Raw genomic sequence first — 9,975 nt, 5'->3', positions numbered from 1 at the left:
GATATTGGTATAGCTATCACTGCTTTCTTTTGGTTACAGCTTGCATGGAATATTTTTCCCCATCCTTTTGCTTTCAGTCTGTTTGTGTCCTGGGTCTCAGATGAGTCTCTTAAACAGTATATAAATGGATCATACTTTTCAATCCATTTTGCCTGTCTGTATCTTTTTAAAAAGTTTAATATATTTTTTATTGAGAAATATCCACACAGTACAGTACAACCATATTATTCAGTGAATGGCCTACAACATAATCAAATAGTTGTTTATTCATCACCATGATCATTGTTAGAATACTTGTGTCGCTCCAGAAAAAGAAATACAAAGAAAAAAAAGAACTCATTTATTCCATACCCCTTACCCCTCCCTCTCATGGACTAACAGTATTTCTATCTACCCAATGTTTACCCTTTATCTCCCTCTATTATTTTTTTCTATTCTTTTTTTTTTTTTACTCATCTGCTCATATCCTGGATAAAAGGAGCATCAGACACAAAGTTTGCACAATCACACAATCACACTGTAAAAGGTATATATTTATACAATCATCCTCAGGAATCAGGGATGCTGGCTCACACTATCATCTCATAGTTGTGTACTCATCACCATGATCATTTTTTAGAACATTTGCATCATTTCAGAAAAAGAAATAACTCATATATTCCATAACCTTACCCCTCCTTCTCATTGAGCACTAGTATTTCCATCTAACCCATTTATTTTACCTCTCATCCCCCCTATTATTTATTTTTATCCATTTTTTTTTACTCATATGTCCATACCCTGGATAAAAGGAGCATCAGACACAAGGTTTTCACAATCACAGTCACGCTGTAAAAGTTACACCGCTATACAATCTTCTTCAAGAATAAGTCTACTGGGACACAGTTCAATAGCTTTAATGCTTCCCTCTAGCCACCCCAATACACCATAAGCTAAAAAGGGATAGCTATACAATGCATAAGAATAACCTCCAGGATAACTTCTTGACTCTGTTTGAAATCTCTCAGCCACTGAAACTGTATTTTGTTTCAATTCTCTCTGCCTCCTTTTGGTCAAGAAGACTTTCTCAGTCCTATGATGCTGGGTCCTGGCTTATCCCCAGAGTCCTGTCCCATGTTGCCAGGGAGATTTACACTCTTGGGAATCATGCCTTGGGAGACAATGAGTTCACTTGCCAAACTAGCTGAGAGAGAAAGGCCACACCTGAGCAACAACATAGGTTCTCTGGGGATGACTCTTAGGTATAATTATAGGTAGGCTTAGCTTCTCCTTTGTAGGAATACGCTTCATAGGGGCAGGCCCTAAGATTGAGGGCTCAGCCTGGGAAATTGTTGTCCCCACTACCTGCAAGAATATCAGGAATTCCCCAGATGGGGAAGATGAATATTTCCTCCTTTCTCCCCAGTCACCCAAGAAGACTTTGTAAATACTTTTTTTAATCTCTGCCGAAATTACTCTGAGATATTCCTGGACATCAAACTGACCTGTATAAATCAACAAGATCTCATGCCCTATTCAAGATTCCATGTAATTATGGTGTTCAAGTAAACTGACCACATAAGTTAAATTAGATAACATGCTACCCAAAATACAAATTTTGCACCAATAAACATCTCTACCTTTGGTGTCACACAGAGGTTGAAGTTTGAAAATATGGACCAAATTTTCCTCTACCCTGTATTCTGATTTACCTTAGTCCTATGCAGAGCCTTCACTCATATTTCTAGTCAAAGTCTGCTCACTTTTTTGGCTTTTTGAAGTTGCTGAATGGGGTAATTCTGACTTTCATAGCTTCAGAGCTCTAACTCTGAGTCTCAGGTGTCACATAAATACCCCACATGTCAGGGAATGACCAAGTTATATACAAACAGCTCAGTATCTCAGAATTTAGAAATATCAGCTACAACTCTGGAATAGACATGACTGTTTTAAGAGCCTACAATATAGGACCCTTTACAATAGGCTCCAACTTGATAACCCATGCTCTCAACTTCAATTCTCTGAGTTTGTATTTTATAGTTAATCCCTGTGAATAAGTCATGATAATATTTTTCTTTTTCTTTCTGATATTTTATTTAACATAGTGTCCTTAAGGTTCATTCACTTAACTGAGTGCCTCACAACTTCATTCCTTTATGCAGCTGCTCAGTAGTCTTTTATGTAAACACCAAAGCTCCCCCCTGTCATTCTTAGGTCATTTTACCCTTAGGCTACCTCCATCCATTGTGAATTGCGAACACTGCCACCATAAACACCAGTGTACAAATGTCCATTCATGTCTTCACTCTCAGTTCCTCCAGGTATATACCTAGTGATGGGGTTTCAGGATCATATGGCAACCCCACATTTAGCCACCTGTGGAACCACCACACTGCCCTCCAGAGGGGCTGTACCTCTCAGCTTCCCTACCAAAAACTATGGAACGCTTCATGAATTTGCATGTCATCCTTGCACAGGTGCCATGCTAATCTTCTCTGTAATATTCCAATTTTAGTACATGTGCTGCCAAAGTGAGCACCAATCTGCATCTTTTATTTGGAGAGTTTAATCTGCCCACATTATTTATCAGATCTAATTTTTCCCTCTCTCTCTTTATATCCTTTAAATTACCCTTACCAGTGCTTTTCAATTCTTTGCCCTTCTCCAGACCTCTCACTCATGTTTTTTTTTTTTTTTCAGCTGACAGAACTCCCTTTAGTATTTCTTGCAGGGCAGGCTTCTTGATAACAAATTCTTTCAACATTTATTTGTCTGTGAAGATTTTATACTCTCCCTCACTTTTGAAGGACAGCTTTGTGGAATAAATAATTCTTGACTGACAATTTTTCTCTTTCAGAATCTTAAATATCTCATACCACTGCCTTATCACCTCCATGGTGGCTATTGAGCAATCAGTAGTTAGTCTTATGTGGTTGCCCTTGTATGTGATGAAACTTCTTCCTCTTACTGCTTTCAGGACTTTCTCCTTCTCTTCATATTTGACAATCTAGCTACTATAGTCTTGGAGTGGGTCTATTTGGATTAATTGTATTTGGAGTTCATTGTGCTTCTTTGATTTGCATATTTATATCTTTTATAAGGGTTGGGACATTTTTCCCCAGTTATCTCTTCAAATACTCTCCCTAGTCTTTTTCCTTTTCTCTTCTCCTTCTGGGACACCAATGATGCTTACATTTGTATGTCTCATGTTACCCATAATTTCCATGAAATCTAATTCAAATTTTCCCATTTTTCCCCACCATTTATTCTTTTGTGCATCTGCATTCCATTATCCTGTCCTCTAGTTAACTTATTCTTTCTCCTGCCTCTTCAGATATGCTGTTGTGTGTCTCTAGTATATTTTTTTTTTTTTTTTTTTTAAGACAGAGAGAAGGAAGGAAGGATAGAAGGAAGGAAGGAAGGAAGAAAGGGAAACATCTCCAAACATTTTCTTGCTTTATTGTATTTTGTTTTTCCGTTTTTGTTACATGGGCTGGGGCCGGGAATCGAACCGAGGTCCTCCGGCATAGCAGGCAAGCACTTTGCCGGCTGAGCCACCGCGGCCCGCCCACTAGTATATTTTTAATTTGATCTACAGTATCCTTCATTTCTGTAAGATCTGCTATTTTTCTATATACTCTTTCAAATTCTTCTTTTTGCTCTTCTAGTGTCTTCTTGACATCCTTTATTATCTTTAGCCAACTCACTGAAGTTATATTGGTGATTTGTTCTTTGATTAGTTGGTCCAAATTCTGTGTCTCTTCTGGGTTTTTAATTTGGTCATTTGACTTGGCCATCTCTTCTAACATCTTCATGTGCTTTGTGACTTTTTTAGTAATTTCTAAGCATTTGGTTATCTCGATAAGAATATTTTAAAAATTGATTTCCCTCTGTCACCATATTTGCTTGAGTTTGGATTAAAGGTCAGAAAAGCAGTCTGCCAGAGTACACTTTTCCTGTCTTCCCAGCAGCTGGCACACTTGGACCACCTCTTCCCTACCCCCTGTCTCTCCCCAACTGTGGCAGCATACTGGGCTGGGCCCCAACCAGGCTATAATCCAACCAAGACCATTGCTTTCTGTGTGTGCTATTAGCTGCTGACTCCAGGGGTAGGGAGTGGGCATTGTACACCTTGAGCGAGACCCCACCTATGTGCACAATGTATCTTGTGCTTCCCAGGTTCCCATGTGGAAATACCTTGGATTGCAGGACTGAGAATTTCCACTTCCAGAGCCAACAGCCATCCCAGGAGTGATCTGCTTTTTGCTCTACAGCAAAACCTGGGTTTCTATTAGGACACTACTTCAACAGTTGGATTATCTGTGTTTCCTAGCCTGAACAGTGCCTAGTACTTGTGCAGGGTGTGTAGACCTATTGTGGCTGGCATAGGGGCTGGAGATGCTGTGGTAAACCCTGTAATTCCCCTGCACTTTCCAGCCTGCCCATCAGGTGATGCTGTTTGGTGACTTAATGTTCCTCAGAAGATTTTTACCTCCAAGCCTAGGCAGCATCTGACTAGGTGGGGATGAATTATCTCCAAGTCCCAACTGCCTCTAATGGGGTAGGGCTGAATGACCTTGTGGAGCCTCAGCAGCATCTGATTAGGTGGAGCTATAGCTGTGGGATTCCTAGGCTCTCACTTCACCAGTCAAAATATGGCTAAGTGTGGAACTGTGTCCCCCACTTTACTTGCAATAGGGGCTTCCTCCATAGCCCCAGTCTGCCACCTTCCTCCAGACAAGGATTGGGACTCTCACTGCTATTTTCCTCACCAGTGGGAGAGGAGAACCAGGACCCAGGGCTGAAAACACAATCTCTGTCCATGTTTTCTCAGACTCTTTGTCTCTCACTAACCTGGACCTTGAAATGTCCTCCCTGCCCCCTGTGTCCCCAAACATTTGATTTGGATAGTCTCAGCCAAGCTGCTTGCTAACTTTTAGGGAACGTTTTGCAGTCCCCTCCTTATTCCACCATTTTGTAAAATTCCTCCATGCTTGCCTTTTATATTCCACCCTTTCCCACAGCTCAAGTCCTCTGTGATCTCTGTGGGTTTGGGTCTCTGTGTCTGGATATAGGTGGGGTTCTGTTTGACTGCTATGATTTTATAGTCTATGTCCCTAGTGGACGGTAGGAAGAGTCCGAGCTGCCATCTCTGCACTTTCTGAGGTATGCGAGACCATGAGAGCGGGGAGTGGAGAGGACCAGCCAGTCTGGGGCAGAAGTTGCCTACCTGATATTTTTCTTTTTCTTTGATTCAGCTTTTGTAGAATCCTTCTTCAGTCTATACCTTTCTCTAGAGTTCTGTACAAGTTGGAGTCGTACTTTTTCCCACTGTATCTCTAAAGTGAAGTTACTACTAATTGTTTATGTCATCATGCTGATGTTGTTACTCACCTTGGCCTCTATCTTATACGAATAGAACACTTGTGATGACATTGAAGGTCCACTTGGATGATTTAGAGTTATCTCCTCATCTCAAGATTTTAATTTAGCCACATCTGTTACCACCCATTTCCAAAAGAAGGTCATATATACAAGTTCCAGGGATTAGGGCTTGATATCTTTGGGTGGCTATTATTCAACCTACTATAAGGCCCAAACATACCAGTCCCAGGGGCAGGACAGAACCCCCTAACTCTGCTCTAAATCCCATCTCTTTATTACTGTACTGGGATCTGCCTCTTCTAAGGCAAGGATGAGATCTGCTCTCTTCAGAAAGATCCTTGCCTGGATCCACAAGGACTCCAAAAGGACTGCGACATTAGAGCACAACTCTCAGTCATGACGGCACTGCTCAAAGTCTGGGCAGGTCAGACTCTAACAACACTATGTGTCAGTATGGTAATTTGAAGTTGTATGTACTCAAGAAAAGGCCATATTCTTTTAATCCATTCCTGTAGGTATGGGCCTATTGTAGATGGGATGTTTTGATTAGGTTATTTAAATTGAGATGTGACCCACCCCATTCAAGGTGGGTCTTAATCTTCCTACTGGAGCCCTTTTTAAGAGGATAAAGGCCACAGAGAAGCTAAGAGAGGAAATTCAGAAGAGCATCAAAGAAGGTAAGAGAGGGAGCCCCTGAAGCAAGAAGCTGGAAACAATGACCCTTGAGAGCAAAGGGCTAGCAGATGCTGCCATGTGCCCTCCCATGTGACACATCCAAGAGATGTCTTGGATGCTGGTAGCCTGTTTTCAGAGTTCAGGGATTGTCCTGTTGATGCCTTCTAAGAACTGTAAATTGTAAGTCAATAAATCCCCATTGTTAAAAGTGAGCCCATTTCTGGCATACTGCATTTTGTCAGCTTTACCAAATCAAAACAGTCAGACAATCTAGAACATAATTCCAGGTTGAGTTTAGCCAAACCAGGAGATTCTTGGAGTATTTCCTCACCTGCATCCAGCCTGGTCTCCCTCTGGGTGATTGCTCATACACATTTCTACAAAAAGCCAGCCACAGACTATAGACACAGTGCACTGAGGCTAAATATTTACAGAGAAGAGCCATATTTCCCAGAGAATGAGAGTCTGCAAGAATGGCACTGTAGACAAAACAAGAGGAATTCATATTACAAAGAGAACCTCTAGATTTTCACTTTAATACATCTACATTCATGTCACTTTACAATTTCCTCCAAGAATAGTAGAGTGGGTTATTTATATCTGTATAACTAAAAAGTCCATTCATTTTGGGCCACAAAAAACAAAATCACAGACCAAACAAGTTGTTCTCTTTTGCTAGATAGAAACTGCTGGCAAATTTGGAATCAGAATTTTCCCCTAACTTCTACCAATCACCATTTTCTGTCCATTATTTTGGTTCATTGGTTGATATTTAGGAACTGAGTTTTAATCTGGGCATCTTGCTACAAATGTGAATCTTATCCTTTTTGTTTGTTTGTTTTAATTTGAACTACTAATTTTAGTTTGTTTTTTTTTCAAGTCTTGAACACTAAGAAGCCACATTAGATGGCCCATTTAATATAAGAAAGGTCCAGGGTCCAGTGTTAGAAGATTTCTTTTTTCTTCTTGTAGTAACCTTTTTCCAAATTTCGCACAATTCAAAGCATTTTAAACTATTCTTTTATTGGTCAATCTTCTCTATCATTAGCTGACCTGAGCAAATGGAGGGCTAGAAGATAAGATTAAAAGATATGTCTATATTCAATTATTTATTAAGCATAGAGATTTTAAAAATATTTAACAATATTCTAGGCCAGTTTCTAAAATGGAGCTTGAATCAGATAAGTTGAATTTAAAGCATAAAATAAAAAAGATTTGTGTGGTCAGAGACTCAGCTGAGCGATTCTAAAACCCAGAAAAAAATGTCAACTGCTGTCAGTTGTCAGTTCTTCATATATTGCTACAAGTGTTGAAGAGAATGAGGTCACCCTTGAGCCCACATGGTGGGAGCTAAGCCACGTGGGAAGCAGGGGAATGTATCTCCTTTTGTGACATGCACTATTTTCTAGATAGAGTGTACTGGGTTGAATAGTGAACTCCAAACATTCATGTCCACCTGTAATCTTAGAATGCCACCTTATTTAGACATAGGGTCTTTGCAGAGATAATCAGGTTAAAATGAGGTGATACTGGATTAGGGTGAGCCCTAGTTCAATAAAAGGTGTCCTTATAAGAAAAGGAAATGGAGACACAGACGGACCACAGGGAGAATGCCATGTGGTGATGGAGGCGGAGGCTGGAGGGAAGCTTCCCCCAGAAGCTTCAGAGGGAGTATGGACCTGCTGGTACCTTGATTTCAGACTACTAGCTTCCAGAACTGGAGAGAATAAATTTGTGTTATTTTAAGCCACCCAGTTTGTGGTAAACTGTATGGCAGCCTGAGGATGCTAATACATCCTGTTGTCCCAGCTCCATGTGGTTTCATGAACCAGGTAAATAGAAAATTCTCTGAGAGGTGTAGCAACTCTTCTTCCTGCCCCACCTGGAGAATAACGACATCAATAATTACAATCTCAAGTCTACTCCAAACTTTATGAATATTCCAATAGTCTCAGTAAATAGGCCAGTTGAACCTGCCTAGTTACTTATCTCCATAACCACATACTAATTTTCCCAGAAATGGAAATGATTAGTTTCCAACAAATCTAACCACTGCCCACCTCTGTATATGAGGAAGCGCTGTCCATATAGTATGAGCTTAGAGGTACAGAGACCCCTCTCCCCAAAGACCTCTGGTATCCTTGCCCCCTACCTTCAAGCTTTCATTTCTCTGGGAGAAGGTATTTCTTCATCTCAAAATGAGAGTAATGCCAGATGCCCAGCTGTTTCTAACAAGACAGTTAGTTGAGATGTATACAGAGGAGAAGAAACCTATCAAGTGAGCTCTGGTGAGGGAAGGAAGAAGAAAACCTAAAGAGAAAGTGGGTAAATGTTAAAGACAAGCTAGCTCACTTCACAAATTCTCCAAGGGCCACTTTATTCCAATCCCTATAATTTACCTCTTCTTCCATATTGAAGTTAAATTTCTGAGATTTTTAAAGATCCTTTTAAATATCAGTTAACAGGCCACTCAACAACACCAATCATTTCTACTGTTTGATCTACTATTGCTACTGCAATTAATATAGATTGGAAGGAAAAATTAGACAAATTTTATAGTTGCCAGCAGCCTTAGGGACTCAAATGCTCTTTTGCAAAAGTAACTATGCCACTTGAAGTTATCATAGAGCTTAGAATGTGTGTGATACCCCTGATAAGATTTCACAGTGTTGTCATATATTACTGTTTTTCTACAAGGGAATATAAGAGCAAAAATTCCTTTCATAAAGGCAAAGGCATTTTCTCTTGGCATTTGGAGTTCAAGATCTATTTCATATTAAAGCTTGATTCAGAGACATATTACTTCCTAAAAGTTTCATGTAACCCAATTCCAAAGAATTACCTTTACGACCAAAATCTGAAATCAAATTGTCTCTAGGATATAAAAGACACAATCCAATAAAACGCAGGGATGCCATATTAATATATTTGCATCTATCAGGGTAAAGTATTCTGGCTATGTAATTGTTCCCATACCCCAAATTTCCTTCTGACATACTGTTCATAAGAGAATTAAACATTTTTAGCTTGGACCATAACTGTCTAGTGGAACCCTACATGCTTAGTTTCTTTTACAGCAAACGTGGCAATGTGACTAACTTAGCCAAAGAGGCACAAATGGAAACAATGGAGACAGCTTTCAGTTCTTGCCCTAAAAGAAAAAGAACACATCTCTCCCCTCACCTTCACCCAATTCCCACTGGCTGGGATGTGGAAATAGTCATCTCGGACCATAAGTAGAAGCTGAATGGTGAAAATTCTCAAGCCAGAGAGGAGCCTGGTTTGTGAGTATGGTGGAGCCACTGCACTCAGCCTTGAATGCCAAGACTTGCACATCCCAGAAAAGAATCTTTTATCTTGTTTAAGCCACTATTATTTTGAATCTGCCATTAGCACCAAACTAACTTCCTAATAAGCCATCCCATCTACACAACAACCCTAAAAGGGATCTGCTATTATCTCCATCTTCTACAAGTGAGGCAATTTTTAAAGACCAAACACACACATATATACATATATAAAGTTTCCAAAGCTAATAAATGAGAGATGCTTGGGCTTAAATCTCAAGCCCAAAAGTCCACTATGATATTGGAATCCTTACCAGGTTGAAACAGTTTAATTCTAGACCTGGCTTCTTTCTGATCTTGAGGAGTCATATTTATCCTACTCCTGCCTCAGTTTTATCATCTGTAATGTCTAGTGCAGGAAACAAATCACTCCCATTTATTTCAAGCAGAGCGGAATATAATACAGAAACTGTGGTGCTTATAAAACTCTGAAAGCTCTGGAGAAGCCTGCCTTTGAATTTTGGGTTTCAAGGTCACACCACCTTAGAGGTGGTCGGGAAATAACTGCTCCTACTGCTAACCTACCACCACTAAAGCTGCTCCACATCCACAAAGCTGATCATTAGAAGGCAGTCCATTGAGATCCTCA

General features: G+C 40.0%; 1 non-coding gene across 1 annotated transcript; it reads right to left on the bottom strand.

The window, feature by feature from the left end:
* Window positions 1-2,411: 2,411 nt before the first annotated feature.
* On the bottom strand, window positions 2,412-2,518 carry LOC143689169 (U6 spliceosomal RNA). Its single transcript, XR_013178632.1, has one exon. It is a non-coding gene; the product is annotated as a U6 spliceosomal RNA (small nuclear RNA).
* Window positions 2,519-9,975: the final 7,457 nt, after the last annotated feature.

The sequence above is a fragment of the Tamandua tetradactyla genome, chromosome 6, assembly GCF_023851605.1.
Source record: "Tamandua tetradactyla isolate mTamTet1 chromosome 6, mTamTet1.pri, whole genome shotgun sequence".
Taxonomy (NCBI): Eukaryota; Metazoa; Chordata; class Mammalia; order Pilosa; family Myrmecophagidae; genus Tamandua; species Tamandua tetradactyla.
The sequence above is the reverse complement of the archived record's forward strand: the minus strand, read 5'-3'. Positions and strand labels throughout refer to the sequence as shown.